We start from the raw sequence: 19,618 nt of genomic DNA on the forward strand, positions 1-19,618 counted from the left end.
GTGAAATAGTAGTGATGCTTCAAATCAAAGTTTTCTCACTTGAGGTCCACGGGGAGAATTCAGGAATCCTGTGGAATTCCATCAAAAAGGTCACTGAACTTTGGTTTGCATTTTCTTTTATTGTGATTCCAAGCAAACAACTGCAGTGTTTGCAGTACTTTAGCTTGTGTCAGTCATGGATACAAGTCAAGGATTTTTTTTTTAAATGACAATTATTTCCTATCTCATGAACTTGGCCTGTGTCCAACACTGTGAGGAGGGAAAAGTATGATTGATAACCATCAAGGCTGCAGTTAGATCTCATTATTTATTGCTTTGGAAAAGTACAATACCGCATCACCAGTTCGTCTTCAAAATATTTTAATATTAGTAGTTAAATATAACTCGTCTCCTTTATATGTCTGTGTTTTATTTTGTACTTTTAGAAGTAGGAGCACGAGAAAGCATCATAAACTAGACAAAAAGACCTGGGTGAAAAACAGGTTGGAAATCCTGCCCAGGATGAGTACCTTGGAGCCCTCTCTCCTTATGGAAATGCTGCTATTTGCAATACAAATTCTTGCTGCTTTTCTGACACAAGGGGATCCCACCACCAGTCCCTTTCTATGGGGGAGAACTTGGACCAGTTCTGCTGTCAGTTTATACAGTGAGATCCTCACCATATGCAACTTTCAAGGCTGGAAAGATGACACGCCGCCAAAATGGCTGGGAAACATGGAGAAGCAGAGAGCTTGGGGCTGGACCACCAGACAAGGAGAAGTGACTTCTGCAAAGCTCCCTTGTGCTGCCGGCTGCTGCTCTCCCGCCTTGGCTCCACTGCTTTGAGACACTCACATAGTATCAGTGACGTTTTACATAAATAAACTAACAAAGCCTGGGGTGCAGGAGGCAATCTGTCCAGCTAATTGGCTTGGTGGAGGGATGACAGTAGATGTGAAAGGAAAACACACAGTAAGGCCAAAGACCATCTACCCTCTCACTGTGTGTGGGGGGGGGTTGGGGGGAAGGGTGCATAGGATGTGTATTACCTTGGCCTTCTTCCGACTGCAGGTAAGCTCAGGTTTTGATTAAGTCGGGTCCTAACCCTGTATTCTACAAGCCGGTGAGTGTGGAACAGATCCTCAGGACTCAGGTAAACACCTTGACTCTCTGACAGGACAGGGCTGGGAGAAGGGTGTTGTTCAGGCATGGAAAAGAGTTTTTTTTTTCCCATAGAGTGTTACAGTTTTACTCTTTTAGAATGAAATTTGCTGCCATACTAAGCAGGGCAGAGGATGTGGGTGGAAACCTGCTGGAAGGCAGGCCCATTGAGTTCTTCACCAGCGGTCAGCACTGAGCTAGTTGTGATGATGGAGCAGGTGGGCTATGCCTTGACTGCCTTGACTGACAGTCAAGGCCTGGGCATCCAGTGGCAATCTTTCCCTAGATGGAGATGGTGGAGGAACTGCAGGTACATGAGAGAGCAAGCCAGCTAGCCTTTATTTATAAACCTTAGGCAGTAGGGAGGGGTTTGTGGGTGAATGTGTCTAATTTGATGGGGCTGGAGGTGCCAGCATGCCTAATATATATATATATATATATATATATATATATATATATATATATATATATATATATATATATATACACAGTGGTACAGTGCCTCATTTACATGCAGTAGCATGGGGTCCTATCACAAGAAGGAAAACACAGTACTTAATTATCCTGTGGGTGGGGGAAGAACTTCTAGGTACTATTAAAGGTCATCCGCTGAAGGCTAGGATCTCCTTAGCATAGGGTGGGGTAAGCCCAGGAATCACCAGGTGCTTGTCAAACAGGTTCTATCAAGAAAGGGTTGGGCCTGTAATATTGCGTGAGGGCTATGTGACGCTCCTTACAAGAACCTGGGTTCCCCAGATCAGGCTAGGGGAGAGACCCTCTGAGAAAAGGAGTCCATCCTAATAGACTGAGCTAATAGACTGAGTTCAGTTGGCTATCTGGATACAGCAGACTTCACCCTCTCCAGTAGCACCCCACAGAGGGGAATGGATAGAATCTGGAACCTCTGGAGCCTCTGAAGGTAGGTTGTGGAATGCAGCCATGTCTGATGGGAAGCAGCACACAGAGAGACTCTTTGTAACTGGTTTTTCTTATGTCTTCAAAGCAGATTTGAACAATCACCACTGCAGATTCCAGTCCACAAAGGCCTTCGTAAAATTGGCTCTCAGTGTTCTGGGCTTGACTGTGCTGTATTTGTCAGAGTTTGGGCCCAATAATAAGCCTGTTTCAAATAGCATCATTTTCCCTATTGCTTATTTAACTTTCTTTATCCCTTGTCCCCTTTTATTTATTGGTATTTTTCCACATGACTTTGTTTAGTTTAAATATTGCTTGGCCTTATGCACTGGGCTCTTTGAATGAAATCAAAACTTTCAGATGAGGTTTTTTTGTGACCAAAGCAAGGAAAGCAGAAGAGGCACATAGGAAACATATATATTTGAAGTATAGGTGCCTAGTTTGTTAGGCATTGTTGTATAACAGGTGACTTGTGAAGCTGCACATTTACTGAAAGCCTTTGTGTCAGAATTCTTCATGGAGATAAATTGGTGGTTTTCATCGAGGACCTTAGCAGTTTGAGTAACTGACATTAGTAACCTGGAGAACCTAAAGCCACACCTGCTCTCCCACAAGCACATCTCTTGAATTCCTGGAGGAAATTTCTTATGAACTGCTTGGGAATTCCTGTAGTGCTTTGGATGCACTCAAAAGGCTACACAGCTAGACACTCCCTAGTTCTAGGAGACCTCACATGGGGACATTTTACATATTTTTAATTCATCAGACTCCTGTTGGTTATATTTTTTTCTGTAACCTTTATTTTGGAGGGAAAAGGTAAAACACTAAACAAATACCTACTGGTGCTTCGTTCAAGAAACCAGCCTTGATGAAATTATTTGGGGTTAGTGGGGAGACAGTCTGTGTCAGCTTTAGTTCTATTTTACAGGCAGTAATGTAAGTTTTTTTATTTTCCAACGTATCTAATGTTCACTTCATTCTACGTGTGTTTTGCTTGATTACAACGAAGAACAGGAAAACATACTGAGGAAATACCCAACTTATTGACAAGATGAAACATTTGCATAATTTTGTTTTGTTTTTGTTTTTGTTGTTGTTGTTTGGTTTTGTTTAGAAAAAGTGTGTTCCAGCTGGGCGCAGTGGCACATGCTTGTAATCTTAGCACTTGGGGAGGCAGAATCAGGTGGATTTCTGTGAGTTCAAGGCCATCCTGGTCTACAGTGGAAGTCCAGGACAGGCTACACAGAGAAACTCTGTGTCAAAAAACCAGAAGAAGAAAAAGAAAGAAAAAAGAAAGGAAATAAAAGAAAAAGCCTGTGCCACGCAAATATGAAAGTGAAACAGCCTTTACACAGTTTGTAAGTCTGATTTTTGTTTGTTTGGCTTGTTGTTGTTGTTTTTCTTAGGTGGGTAACAGTGAGACAGGACTGTGTTCTCTCATTGTCAGTGCATGTAATTCTAGCGAACACTGAAAGCAGAGTTTCTGCGACATGGCAGTTTAACCACAAGAGCTAGCCCAGGAGTGCTCTGAGATTTGTTTATTATTTTACTTTGCTTGAGATTTTGCAGGAATATTATTCATAGCTCTAGACATTCTTTTGCCATCCACACAGCATCTCTTTCAGCCTCATTATTTGATGTCTGTGACAAGCTAAACCATAAAATCAAATGCGAAATGTTCTTGTTTATTCCTCTGGACAGAGAGACCAGAGTGCAGCTCTGTGATTGGAGACAGTACGCCTCATTCCTCTTTGGAAAATGTACGAAAGCACACACTTGTAATGCTTGAACACGTATGCACACCGTATTCAAAGCATTATGTCTGATGGGTTAATAGAGCCTTTAAACTTATGAACAGCATAAAGATAAACAGAAAGTGCAGAAATTAAGTTGAAAAGTTACAACTCTAGCTGATGGAGCTTGTAACTCTAACCAGGTCAGCGCTCATATGCTGAGATCTTTCTTTCTTTCTTTCTTTCTTTCTTTCTTTTAAAATTGGTCATCCAGATAACTGAGGTGAGATGTTGTTCTGTGGTACCCAGGCTATGTCCTTTGTTTGTGTATTGGTTTCTGTGTTCTGAAGGCACATAGCTTTACCTTCTTCCTTTAGAAATCAGCAATTTTCTCTCCTAAGTCAAGTGAATACATCAAGGCTGATAATAGCTTCAGAAGACAGAAAGACCTCTCTGAGAATAAGTGATCTGGGGAGATGATTCCTGGAGGCATTTAGCAGAACAAGTGTGGGGGCTTTGTAGGGAAAAAACCACAACATGGAAGGAATGGAATAGCAGCCGTCGCTGAAGCATAGGGTCCTATGGAAGGTCAGCTATGGAAACGTGATCGTGCCAGATCTGTGCTACACACACGCACACACACACACACATACACACACAGACAGAGAGACAGACAGACAGACAGACAGACAGACACAGAGAAAGAGAGACAGAGACAGAGAGACAGAGACCGAGAGAGACACAGAGACAGAGACAGAGAGAGACAGAGAGAGACAGAGATAGAGAGACCGAGACAGAGAGAGAGATTTCTCTGGATAACCTAAACTAACTCAACAAAGCCACTGCAAGCTTGGAAGACAACCATACAATAAGTAGCAAAGAACATTCCAGAGGTTAAAAAGATCTACTGGTGGAAGAAGAAAGGATGGAGGTTGGAATGATGGAGTTCTACTGTTTTGGGGCAGAATAAGATCATTGTAGTAGCTCAAACTCCAGGGAAGGAACCAAAGGCAAGGGGAGTTGATATATCTCAGATATATGTAGTTGGTAAATTAGACTAGACTTGGTGATTGCTTGGATAAAAAGATAAAGGAGAAGAATGGAGGGGTGGAAGGACCCAGAGAGTTCAGGAGCCTCTAAGGAGACCATCAAGGCCAGTGGATCTGGACCCAGGGGGCCCTGCACAAACTGTTCTACCAACCAAGGACAATGCATGCAATAGACCTAGACCCCCTGCTCAGATCTAGCCAATGGACAGCCCATTCTCCACAGTTGTGGGGAAAGTAGGGACTGCCTCTGACATGAACTCTAGTGCCCTCGATTTGATCACTTCCCCTTGCTGGGGAGGCCCTGCAGCACACAGAGGCAGGGGAAGCAGGCTATCCAAATGAGATCTGGTATGCTGTGGCCATATGGTGGGGGAGGAGGTCCCCTTCTGTCAGAGGTCTAGGGGAGGGGAATAAGGTGGAAGAGGGATGGAGAGTGGGAATAGGAAGATACAAGTGAAGTGATAACATTCAGAATGTAATGTGAATGAATTATAATAATTTAAAAAAAAGACGATAAAGGAGAAAGAAGTAATGAGTTTAACGCCCAGATTTTGGGGTTGTGAAACTGTCTGGGTGGAAAGGATGCCATTTACAGAATTGAGGCAGGCTAGATTTGGAGCAAATTGGGGAGAGGAATCAAAGGTTGCTTCTAAAAATTACATAGTTGAAATATTTTTGAGAAATTAGAGAGGAACTGTCAAATAATTATTTGGACATGTGGTATTCTAGCTTGATTTCTGTTGATGTTGTGAAGACCATGAACAAAAGCAACAAGGGGAAAAAGAAGGGGTTTGTTTGGCTTATACTTTCTGTTAACCTCCAGGCAGGAACTCAAGCAGGAACGGAAGCAGAAACTATGGAGGCTGGCTGCTTATTGGCTCGCTCCCTCTTGCTAATGGTTGCCTTGGTTTCTGATAATACACCTGACTACCCGCCCAAAGGTGACATCACTCATAGTAGGCTGGGCCCTCTCCCACATCAATCAACAATCAAGATGATCCCCCCACAGAGATGACCACAGTCTAATCCAATCTGGGCAAACCCTCAACTGAGACTCCTTCAGTTGACCCCCTACCTATGTTGACAGCTAAAACTAACTAGGACAGAGGTTGGATATATAAGTTGAAAATTCACTGACATGTAGATGCAATTTGAGGCTATGTGGGTGACATCTTGCTGATAATAGATAGTAGTTAGACAGGAAGGAGAAAGCTTGTGCTTACCTAGCGTGCATGCAACTCCGGGTTTGAGCACAGCACCTCATAAGTTGCTTGTGGCACCACATGTTGGCAATTCTGATACTTGGAAGGGGAAGCCGGGAGAGAGTCAGAATTTAATATCATGCCCCGGGGGATGTGCTCCAAGAAACAGGTAAGAGTGTCAGAGCAGCTTCCCTGACGAGGTAAGACGGCGTAGTGCTCTCAGAATGAGTCAGTCCGAAATGCCACAGGGCAGGGTTACAGTTCGCAAGATGAGATTTCTAGAAACAAAGAGGGAATGCTGTGGGATTTGGCAAGGAGTGCTTCCCACTACTAGATAAGACTTGATCTGAGTGTAAAGGAAGACAGGACTTGAGAGTCTTGCTACATCCGGAGAAGCCACAACACTTTAAGACTTGAAGAAGAAATAGTGCTGCTTGAGTCAGTTCAGGGAGAACAGGGGTCCCTTCAGTGCACACTGGCTACACCCACTTCACCCAGGAGGATCTAGGTTCCCCTATATATTTAGGTATTTATCTATCTGCCATGGGGTGACATTAAACTATTTGGACCTCTCAGTCAGGAACTTAGCTTGGCTAAGTTCTGAAGCTTATGGGCCGATGTAACAATTTTCATACTGTTCTACCAGATAGAGAAATATTATAGTTTTAAGTTAGAGTGCTGACTGAGCTAAGTCTGTGTCTCTTGCTCTGTTGTCTGTTGAGTCTTAATTCATTTCTTTAGGCAATAACTTTTCTCCATTGGCAGAATTTTGCCTTACAGTCACCGCCGCTGAACTCTGAATGCCTCTGCTTGTAGTGTAGATGCTGCCAGCCCTCCTGTTGCTTTCACTGGTTTTTCTGCTTGAGATGCCCGAGAGGGTGGATCTTCTTGTCAAACCCAGTGCCACCTGCCACTGCAATGATACTTTATATCTCTGCCAGGGTGAGCCAAGTTCCAAGTGGTGAGCCAAGTTCACCAACCTGATGAGCAAGGAGCTGACCATGCGACAGCATCTTGTTACAGGGGAGCCTGGGATGGTACGCGACCCACATTCCCAGTTTCCAGGAACAGACAGGAACATGGTCATTCAGTTCAGACCCTGTAGTTCAGCCAACTCTACATCGACGCCCATGGCCAGTGTCCCTGACGCTGACTTGCTAGAATTCGCATCTCTGTCGAATGCTTTTCTCCTAGTCACTTGCCCTTTCCAGCTTCTGTTCCAGCCTCTGACTCCCATTTCTGTGGCGTTGCTCCTGGCCGTCAAGCATGGGAACCTGAGAAGCCACTTACAGGATCTTAGTGGGAAGCAAACAACCATCTTACTCCCAAACAGATCTGAGGCAACAGAATCCCAAATAACGGGAGCGGCTAATTTTTAAACAGTGCCGAAACTGATTATCAGCTCATTCTAGAAATCGCTAGATCCTTGCAAAGAAAATTTGAGGATTTGAGATCCTTTGAGTAAAATAAGTATCATGAAAAGTTTCTTATAAGTTAGAGAAAATGTCACGGTGAGTCATCCTCTAATTAACAAAAACACCAAGGCGCCGTTAAATAATTTCTATTTATTTTAATCTTGAAAAAAAACCCAACTAAACAAAGCCAAATGAGGATCGATTTGCTTATTAGTTCCTATAGTTCTTTCATGTGTGTATAAAACGCTGGCTCCAGGGCCAGAGAGATGGTTTAGCAGGTGAAGTTTCCAAGCCTGACAACATGAGTTCGATCCCTAGGGGGTTCACTTGGTGGAAAGAGAGAACGGACTCCTGAGAGCTGTCCTTTGATCTCCTCGTGTGTGATGTCATTTAATTTAAAAATTAGGGGAAAAAAAAAAAAAGGTCTCCTTAGAGAGTCTCATTAATGTTGCTGGAATGTGGTTCCCACCCATCTCAGGATGCTTCCTGGCTCCCAGAGCAGCTTTGTTGCCTTGTTTTTTATCTTGTGGCATTCCTTATCTAGCTACTGAGATCAACATTGTGAGAGCTTTCTTTCTCTACCTAGAAGTTCTTAGTCTCTGAAGACAGTAAGACTTCTAGTTAAAGTTTATAGACACACGGCCACTGCCGAATACTTGGTAATAACATCCTGCTTACTTGGTTTTATAAGTGTGCTTGTGGAAGTCAGAAGGCTCCAGGCACTTGAGGAGAATATATACCTAGACATCAAATGCTCAGGAAATCTCAAGTGGTTTACATCCAACCACTTATTGGTGTTGCTCATGGATCTGAATACAGCCTTTTCGTTTTCTTTCAGCCACTGCCAATATTTATCTTTCATTTCTTCTGCTTCCCACAATTATCCACCTCTAAACACTATCAGAATTGTCCCCAGGCAGCTACACTTTAAATGAGATTGTAACACTTCCATTTGGGCCTTGTTTCATTAAACAAATATGTGGGTGCCACATGATTTTGCAGCAGATACTGTTTATGTGGGAGCTGGATTCATACTGTGTTTACAGCTAAAGAGAAAAAAAAAAATCCAACACTTTATTGGACATGTACTAGCATGTGGGTGAGGCTGAAGAAAATAATTGAGTGTTGAAATCAAATACAAGCCTGGGAAAATATTCCTTTCTGAAGGGGGCTGGCAGGAAAGGCAACAGCTGGCTGGCACACCGGGATCTCTAAGTCAGCCTTAGAGTTTTTCCAGAATGCTCGGTCAGGAAGCGAGATGTTCTGGATGAAGCTAATTACTCAGAGCAATTCAAGATAAAACTTCTTTTTTCCAGATAGAAGATGCTCTACCCCAAAGAAAAAACCATTTGGCGGTCTTCTATTGAATGAGAAATCTCTTACACTTCTTGAAGCCATCTATCTACTGATAATTCTCATTTTTAATGACAACTGCATCCTATAAAGTTGCAATGAATGATGGCCTGGTGAATATGGAAACATTTCTGTCAGAGAAAATACAGAATTATGGTCCCATGAGCCCTGAGGGAAAGAATGCTTATAACCATATGTTGCCTTACCAGCCATATTTAACTACACGTTTAACTTTGTCATTACTAGAGTGGGGCCCAGGTGCCTTTGACATCATCTTTAATTCTACACCACACCTACAAGGCTCAAGCAGGCAGGCCCAGATAAGATCTTAAAGAAATATCTCCCACATTACAAACTGGGTTCTCAGTTTTCTACCACTTCCTTTATGTGGCCATTCATGTATTCACCAGAGGAACTAAATAACTACTTCTTAGTCACAGTGTGACCTGAAAGCCATCCCTGTTTGTTTCAAAGCCACCAACTAACATGTTTCTGGGCACTACTACTGGGGCATCACCCTAGACTCAGTAAGGAGTTGGCCTTTTCTGTCCCCTGGTCTATGTTTCCTTTCATGTGTTGCTTTGCTAGAGCTTAAACTCCCACAGTTTGACCTCTAATTGTGAAGCCTCTTAGCTTCCAACAGGTCAATGCAGGGTATCCCCAGGAATGGTCTTCTGTCTGGGCCTCTGCTAGCTCCTGAGAAAATTAGCAACTAGTTAAGTTAGTAGCAAATTTCAAAGAGCTTCATGTAAAGCACACTGGTCACATTTTCATCAACTGAGCAATACCGTTTCTTGTGAGCTTCTATTTAAAGAAACATTTAAAATATAATGTTGGTTTATTAACACTAAATACATCATAACTCACGTCTTCGCAAAGCTTTTGTGACATGCATCATTTCTCCGCAAGACAGATAACAGCGCTCCTGCTCTTGGAAATACTGGACAACATCTCAGTGCTACCCTTGGGGGTCATTTAAAGCATGCAATCAGCAACACAGCCACAAAATGTGCCGCTAAACGGCTGCAAAGGACACTTATTTATAATGATGTGAAATCTAGAAGAAAGTAGAGCGTCACCTTGTTTGAACCCAGCCGAGGACCTGTGTGTCGGATGACTCACATTCTTCTCTGTTCTGTGCACATCCATGAATAACTGTTAAAGCACTGCAAGTGTTGATTTTGGGGCTTACAAAAGATGTCAGTAAGCAGATGAATTTGGAAATAAGGAACTCACAAATAATGACAAATGTATCCATCTGTCCACCAGCCCTCCCATCTACTTACCCTTCCACTCTTTCATCTAGTCATCTGTTTGTTTTCAGGGCTTGATGCACAATGAGAATTTTGGTCAGTGTACTTGGAGTAATCTACATTGTGCATAAGACATGCTATCCACTGGGGTCTAAGGCTGTGTGATATGCACCCATGAGGTCATCCTTCAAGTTGAAGTTGAATGCCTTGCTTTCTGCTATATTCCCATCTCTAGTGTAGAGCATGCTAGGAAGTACATTCTCCATAAACATCCATTAAATGATAGAATAAATGACTTGCAAGTTGCACTTACTGCATAGACTAGCCCGTTATTCCTCCTTGCTCATATTGACCTTAAATAGAAATGTCTCTGAAACAGAAAATTACCTCTACTACATACATTATCTTTTCTACCAAATCATCAAAAAGAATCAAAGTGAAACAATTCAATAATATATTCCATGATATCAATTTAGTTACCAATAAAGCCTGTTTTCAGATTTCTTTCTTCAGAACCTACAACTTTAAGATTAAGTAGATCCTACAACTTTCCTACTTACGTAATGTTAGTATTTCAAAAGACGTTTATAAGACATCTGAAGAATGCCATTATGCTTTTGTTGGTGGGAATTTTGTACCTTTGCTACAGTTTGAGGCACCTTCCTCATACACAGACTCCATGTGGCTTCTGTCTCTGTTTCCTTTCATGTAGTAGTAGGGTGAACTGTAGCTCTTATATCAAAACAGCTCAGACTAGTAGGTCCTAGTTTTCACTTGCCCAAGTTAAGCAACGTGTGCTCCTCCGATCCTTTTAGCTGTATAATATCTAGCTGTTGAAGTGTCATTGTATGTACATTCCTTTTTGGTAGTGAATTATTGGTTGGACATGTAATTTTGGAGAAAAACTGTTTAAGTCAACATATGCCTAGAATTGTGTGAAAAGTAAACAAAGTTCTAAAAACGAAATAAAGATGAGAGAGACAGTGTTTTCAGCATGGAAGCCAAATTACAACACATCAAATTAATCTTTCAGAGTGTGGAAATATGGGGATTGTGCAATTCAACAGAAGCTAGGTCTATAAGTAGTGGTGGCTAAGTTCTTTGGATGCAGGAGGAAGCAACCGTAGGACTGGAATGAAGTGACAGGCAAGCTTCTGGGAGTTAATTGTCTTAACTGTGTAGTTCTAAGTAGTTGTTAGAGTTCACAATTGAGTGCTTATAACCAGGAGGAAATGAACTGCTTGGTAGAAAGTGTAACCAAGACTAACACAGTTCTGTCTTAGTTAGGTTTCTATAGCTGCGATAAAGACCTAGACCAGAAGCAAATTGGGGAGGAAAGGGGTTATTTAATCTTACTGCTTAAAGGGAATCTTAAAGGGTACATAGCGAAGGGAAGTCAGGCAGGAACTTAAGGCAGGAACCTGGGGGCCAGGAAGTCAAGCAGGGCCATGGAGGAACACTGTTTAATGGCTTGTTCAGCTTGCTTTCTCATACCACCCAGGACCACCTGCCAGAGAAGGCGCCATGCCCAGTGGCCTGGGTCCTTTTGTATCAGTCATGAATCAATAAAAAGCCTTACAGGTTTGCCTACAGGCAAACTGATGGACGCATTTTCTCAGTTGACATTCCTCCTCCCAGATAACTCTAGCTCATGTCAAGTTTCCAAAACCCCTAATTAGGTCAGTCTCTGAAGACGAGATGTGTGTATTAGGGCAAGGTTATGGTGAGGAACAGGAATTGGGAGTGAGGCAAAGCTACTGGAAATAGTATACAAGAGTCTCCACTTATTGAGACCATCACCAGATACTATGATAAATGTATTTTCTTATCTATTCTTCACCTCCCTTTGAAGTGCTATTATGACCACTTCACATAAGAGGAAAATTAATCCAAAGGGATTAAAAATACACCCATGGTCACAGAGGAATAGTATAATGGGCAGACTGGAACTCCAGTACAAAGAAAGCTACTGGACCTCAAATCTACACAATGCCTTTATTTGTAAAATGGAAAGCTGATCAACTCAAAGGAACATTTCTTTTTGATTATTAAAATAAATATAGGCTCACTGTTGGAAACTTAGAAAGCACAGAATAAATGACAGACTGAAAAGAACCCAGAGTCCTACACATTTTGATGACTTTCTAGTTTCCATTTAGGGTCATACTATCTACATTTGAATCTATGGTTTTGTCTGTAATTATATTTGTATCTATATCTATGTAGTGATACTCAAACATATACATGCAAAAAATTCATAAGAACATAGATTATATATATATATATATATATATATATATATATATATTCTTTATACAAGTTTTGATTAAAACTATGCACACACATAATTGGAATTATACTGGTATGACCCATTTTAACAATTAACATGTTATTAAACTTTTCCATTACAATGGCTACCATTATTTATTGTTCCTTGGAATATATGTACTATAATGTACCTCTTTTGATATATATGTGTATATACATATGTATGCTAGTATTTTTAGTATTAGTGGTGAAGATTGTGGTTTCCAATTCTCAGGTTATGATGGATACTTAGAAGCATTATTATGAATATGAGCAGTTTTTAAGTCTTTTGTATTCAAAGCCAAGTTGGAATTCTTAACTTAAACACTTGTTATCAATATGTGAGAACAGTGCTACTCTTCGCATATGACTTTCTGGACCAGCAAGATGGCTCAGTGGGCAAAGACACTACTGTTGTACATCATGGCTTGAATTCAATCATTAGGACCCATATAGTGGAAGGAGAGGACTGATTGCCCCAAGTTATCCTTTGACCTCCACACTCCTATTATGGGATGCATATACATACTCATACATTTATGCATAAGTGGTTGAAAGTTGAAAGTTATTTACCAAGTTTTGATTAAAACTACACACACACACACACACACACACACACACACACACACACACACACACACAATTTAAACACTTTTCATGGCTTCATGCCCATGCTTTCCTTCATGTCCATCACTTTGCCTTTTTTGTTTGGCTTGAACAATACAACTAAGTTTTTAGCAGCTTTTTACTGTCAATGCCTGCCTGACCCACTGTTATGTAGCCTTAACATGAGTTTCAATTATGCCAGTTTGGAGGTATGAAAATATTCAATATCGTGTGTCTTTGAAGGAACAGTATTGGTCTGTGCCTGTCCTGGCTTCACCTAACTGCTTTTTTGCACAGTAAGGCTTGCCAGCTATGGAACTAGTACACACTAAGTAGACACCAAGACACATAAGTGTCTGTGCCCTACTCTTTATTAGTGGAAGGTTGGGGATAAGGGTGAGCCCTGAAGTGCCTGAAGGCTGCTGTTGTCTCTGGTGAGCAACACATTGATATTAGATCTCCTGTCTGTGTGTAGCCAGCCAGTTCCCATATTCTGTTGGGTGCCCTGGTGTCTGCTCTTGCTACTGCACCACTCAGCATGGGCTGGATGAGTGCTCCAGTATTGTTGGTTTATTCCAAAACCTGTTTAAGGAGTAGAGATCCCTGACTCTGTTTGCTTTTTACTTAGTAGCTGTACAGCTGACTTCCCTGGCAAGCACTACAACTTTGCAGAAATGTTGATGTCACCTCTATCCTGACTATCTCATTCCTAGACTTAGTCTTTGTTTGAGGTAGACCTGAGCTTGACCTGTGATTTTGGGCCTCACAGCTAGGGAGAATGAAGACTCAGAATTACAGGGCTCAGGTTCTGAAGGTGTGATGGTACCAAAATAGTTATTTTTTCTGAGTTATAATTTCCTAGTTGGTAGATATTCACTCATTAATTCTTTACTCTTAAACCAGCAATTCTTGAGCTAAGTGACCCTTACCCTTGATCTTTAATGCAATTCAGAGTATTAAATTTGTTGAAGTCACAAAATTCCTTCATCATAATAACTATACATCTCCTAATTTATATACTTTGTCTTACTTATAATTTGGCCCATATGTTCAAGAATACTTCAATATTCTTTTAGAATTGTATCTTATTTTACTGGCAGCAGTAGAAATTTTAATTCAGGGGAGAATATCTTCAATCCATCATAGCAGTCTAACCTCTTCTCCTCCACCTGCAATTCCAACCTCAAATATCATGTTAACAACTTAAATGTTTCCAGAACTTTCTTATTCAATTGACTGGAGAGATGGCTTGGCAATTAAGAGTACTTGTTACTCTTGTAGAGGACCTTGGTTCAGTTCCTAACGGCCACGTGGATTAGGACCATCTACAACTCCAGTTCCAGGGGATGTGATGTTCTCATGTTCTCTTCTCACCTCCATGGGCACAAGACACATGTGTCACACACACACACACACACACACACACACACACACACACACACACACACGCACACAGGTAAAATCCTCATAAAATGCAATAAATCTAAAAAAAAAAAAAACAGTCACTAATTTAATATACTTTTTTGGTCTAGAAATTCTATGTGTGACCTATAGAGACTTCTATAAGAATGTAACATTGTTTAAAAAGGTAAAATTCTTGATTCAAGCAATGAATAAAGTATGGCCTATGTATGTGCAGCTTGTGCGTGTGCGTGTGTATTTCTTATTAGTGCTCTAACGTCATCTTGCTGTATATTTAGCATTGTTTCCCCAAAGCCAATAGAAAACATGTGTTGCAGTATTTGTGGGGAAATAGTCCTTTATACAGTGGCTGGAACATGAAAGAATAAAAGGGGAGCTCTTAATGGGTACAATCTACAATTCAGGTTTGACTTTTTCTTATGTAATCTGATTTATTCTAAAATATGAATAAATATATTTTTCTGATATTTGTGTGTATATGATTGCAAGCATGTTAAAGTATCATTGTGCATAATACTATTTTTTTTTTATATTGTGGAGGCATTAAGCGTTCCCTAGAACGCTAGAAGAGTAGAGAGTAAAATCTTACATTTTCTGAAATGATTGAGTGAAACAAAGCTGATTTATAAAACTGCCAATATCATGATATCTCAGAATGTGATATTTGTCTAATCTGGAGATGAATGACCCTCTGAAGTGATTGAATACATGATGCCTTGTTCAATTTTTGTTTCAGAAAAATAAAATGAGAACCTAGGCTTTTAAATGGACACTCTTTTAGCCTTTTTATAGGATTCCTGTATTGATTTGCATTTAAAATGTTTTTCCATCTGAATCCTTCTGCCACTCTGAATAATCCCAAGGTCTCATCGATTTAGATGGAAACCCCGGTGAAGTCTGAAGAAATTATTTTTTATTTACAAATTTCAAACAAAACATCATTTACCATAATGAACAGTCAAGTCTTAACAGTGCATCGGTGCATTCATCTTTAATGCTTTTACAGATGATTGAGTCAGAGCTAAAAAAAAAAAAAAAAAAAAGGCCATGCAAGTGCCAGCCTAACGACATGGTCCCTACCCAGAAAGCCTCCTCTATCCAGGTGCCCATCCCCTGCCAACCTCCCTCTCTTAGTTCCCTGCCCTGCCTTTACTTCTGACTTTAAGATGCAGTGAGATTGGGACAGCATGGACAGTGTGGATTGGAATAGGAGAAGAAGAGTGAATAAGTTGGCCAGTAGTTATGAGCTAAATGCCCTTTATATGTACCAGGTACTTATGTAGGTCCTGGAGATGTGGCCACAAATAAGAGGCAATCTCTGTTGGTCAGTAACTGGCCCCTGTTTTTAACTGACATAGTGGAGTGTGAGGTTGGAGGTCAGAAGAGGGAAATTCTTATAGTTTCTACTCTTACATGATTTCCGAATGGTGGTGGTGGTGGGGGATGATAGTTACCATATATTGCATGCCTGCTCTGCATCAGCACCTTCAGCTTTTTAAGGATAACATTTCGTTTATTTATGTTTGGGGCAGGCTATACTGGGGTCACGACTATGCGAAGGTGATTCTTCTTTGCTCCCTTTACCTTAATGTGGCTTTAGGAAACGGATCTTGGGTCATCCCCAGGGTTGCCAGGGCAAGAGATTTACCTGGTGACCTGTTTCCACAGCCTGATATCTCCTGCCTTTAACAAATTGAACGTGTTGCGAAAAGCTGTTCCATCTGTTTGAAGAACTTTCCTCTGCTCAGGAATAATGAATGTGATGTACTTGCATGATCTTAAAATATTCACTTTTATTTTTTATTTTTTCATTCTGGAAAAACCAAGCTTATCCTTAGCCTCTATCTACCAAGAAAACCATGGAAACAGTGTGCTGCCCAAATAAAATTTCTCTCCCACCCATATATGAACTGTGTGCACAGTGCTTATTGTCATGAGGGTTAGTGGCCATCGTTTATGACATGGTTACTGTAAAGTTCTATGAATATTTAAGTGACTGTCCTATTTTTACTTTCCAGCATTTGATAGAGTGTCTCCTGTGTGACTGTGTGTGGGATGTGGCCTGGAGACTCTCGGTTTCAAGTAACTTTTGAGACAGGACCTTACTCTTACAGCCCAAGCTGGCTTTAGAATGTACTGTGTAGACCAGGCTGGCGTCAAGTTTAAAGACGCTCTACTCCAGCCTTAAAAATAATGAGATAATAGGCATGTGTCACAAGATCTGGCTTTGAATTAGAAGCTTCCAATAATGAATTTTGTTTGAGTGAATTCATTAGACAGGTAAAAATTTATGAAAAATAACTTTGTACTAATAACAGGCATAGAAGTTACTTTTATGAAGAGCAGTATGGTGGCCTTTATTTATTTATTTATTTATTTATTTATTTATTTTTAGATTTTTTTTTATTAATTTATTCATATTACATCTTGATTGTTAGCCCTTCCCCTGTTTCCTCCCATTCTTCCCTCCCTCCCATTTCTCCCCTTCTCCCCTCCCCTATGTCCATGACCTAGGGAGACCTCCTCCCCCTATACATGCTCTCAGAATATCAAGTCTCTTCTTGGTAACTAGCTATCCTTCCTCTGAGTGCCACCAGGTCTCCCCATCTGGGGGACATGGTCAGAAAAGGGGCACCAGAGTTCCTGTGAGAGTCAGATCTCACTCTCCACTCAACGGTGGAGAGTATCCTGTTCGTCGGCTAGGTCTTGGTAGGGGTTCGAAGCTTACTGCCTATATTCTCCTTGGCTGGTGCCTTAGTTTGAGGAGGACCCCAGGATCCAGATCTGCCTGTCATAAAGTTCTTCTTGTAGGTTTCCAGGACCCTGTGGGTCCTACAATTTCCTCTTTCTTCCATGCTACTCTTGCCTAAAGTCTCAATGGGATATCCTCTCCTCTGACCCACTTTCTGATGGCCTTTATTTATAATCCCTGCCTGCACATAACATCTATGTACCTTACAGTAGGCAGGCCATCATTATATTACATGCTTCTCTTTATGAGATATTTTAGAATCAAGGCAAAACTGTTTATTCAAATAAGAATCAAAATTACAAATAGTTCCTCTCTGAATATCCAGAAATTGTATTCAGAAACTGAAAACTATGGTGCTTAAAAAAAAAAGTAATTGCCGGTTGTGGTGTTGCCTGGCAGTAGGATTTGCTGAAGGAGGCAGAAGCGGGAGGATCGCAAGTTCGAGGCCAGCCTGGCCTACACATAGCCAGGCGTGGTGGCACACGCCTTTAATTCCAGCACTCAGGAAGCAGAGGCAGGTGAATTGATGTGAGTTAGAGCCAGCCTGGTCTACAAAGCAAGTCCAGGACAGCCAAGGCTACACAGAGAAACCCTGTCTCAAAAAACCCAGTAAACAAACAAACAAACAAACAATTCATCATTTCAGGGGGAGCAGATAAGGTGAGGTTCCAGTTGGACTCTCACAATGGACTGAGGAGACATTCCATGATCTCCACCAACTACACACTCCTACAAACATAGAAGTGATAGAAAGTCGTCTGAAGATAATGGTGGCATAGGAGTCTATTGGCTTCTATGGAACAACTTCCTCCTCACAACCTTACAGCATATTCACCAGCTGATAACAGATGTTGTGCAATAAGTGTCCTTTCCCAGTGCTTTAAATTGGGTTCTAACAGGAGGCTCGGGTTGATGGAGAATTCATGTCATGTTGCAAATCTTTATAAAAGGGGCATGATAACTCAATTCCTACAGATGCTCATTAACAGTATTCTGAAATGTTGCATTATAAGACTGAATCCTCAGGCTCCCTGCAGACTTGCATTAAATTGTGATCTCTTTATTGCTCTGTGTTTATTGCACATGAACATTTCTAGTGGAGTTAAACTTCCGGCTCATAGATAAGTTTGCCTTACTCAGAGACATGCCTAAATACAAACTTAGACCGTCCAGAGTACTTTTGTTGTTTTAAATATGAGCCTTTTACAAAATACATACCAAATTGTAAGGTTCTACCAGGTAAACATTGATAAGATTTGTATGGTGGCAGGTACTCAGTGACTGAGTATGGCTGATTGGCAGAGTGTGTGGCACTTTTTCCCTCAGAGATGTTCAGTAAGTGACCTCTTCTGCAAATTATTCAACCTCACAGCAAAGTAAATGATACAACCATTTCCTTAGAGCGTCTGTAATCGAGTTTAAAAGTTTAAACAAAAATAATTTAAGATTAAATTGTAAGGCACCAGACTTCTAGAAATACCCAGTAATGGATAGAGAAAAGTATATTCATTTGGTCCTTCATGAGCAGCTATCATTGTACAAGGAAAGGATGCATCAAACAAAACAGAAATAATGAAAAAACAATCAACAGGCTTACAGTGTTGAGCCTCAAAAGAATGACTTCACAAGAATTTTATTAAATTCTCACGCTGCAGTAATATCATGCATATAATCATATATATATATATATGCATATATCCACACATGTACATATGTATATGTGTACAGTGGCTTATTTTGGCACAAAGTATTTCTAGTGGTTGATGTTGATGATTGTCCCAGAGTTCCTATTTTCTGAGTCCCAGAAAGAGACCTCATAGGCAGAGACAAAGGCTAGGCTGCGGTCACAGCCGATAACAGTGAGCATTATTCTTTGTGTGGTTTCCATGTGGAGAATCAACTTATATACATATACGTACATATATACACATATATCGACATGTATTTTTATATATGTACATACAGGGAGAGAGGTACAGACACTGAGGCTTAGAGAAATTGAGTGTCAAAGATGTACTGTGATTTGATGTTGGTTTTAGGGCAATAGGATCTTCTGTTTTCTTAAACTCTGGTGAGATTTTTGTTTCTCAGATTTGTAGTTTTATACCTGGGATGAAGGACCGTCAAAAAAAATGGAGAGTTATGCATTCTTCCCAGTCCATGTCTGAGCTGTGTGTTAGAATAATACAAGTGTTTGCCATCCCCATGAAGTCCAGAGCTCTGGCCATGTTTACAGGGATGACCCTGCAGTTCCCAAGAGTTTTAAGCTGAAAAGGCAGTGCCCCTGATGACAAACTCAGGGAGTTACAGACATTACCAAGGAGAAGCCGAGACAGAAAATTGGTCACCTTTCTGTTTCTGTGGGAAACAAAAAAAACTACCATGACCAAGGCAACTTATTGAGGACAGCTTATTTGGTACTATGATTTCAGAAGGTCATAGTCAGTAATGGTGGGGAAGCATGGTGGCAG

The sequence above is a fragment of the Acomys russatus genome, chromosome 24 (genome assembly GCF_903995435.1).
Source record: "Acomys russatus chromosome 24, mAcoRus1.1, whole genome shotgun sequence".
Taxonomy (NCBI): Eukaryota; Metazoa; Chordata; class Mammalia; order Rodentia; family Muridae; genus Acomys; species Acomys russatus.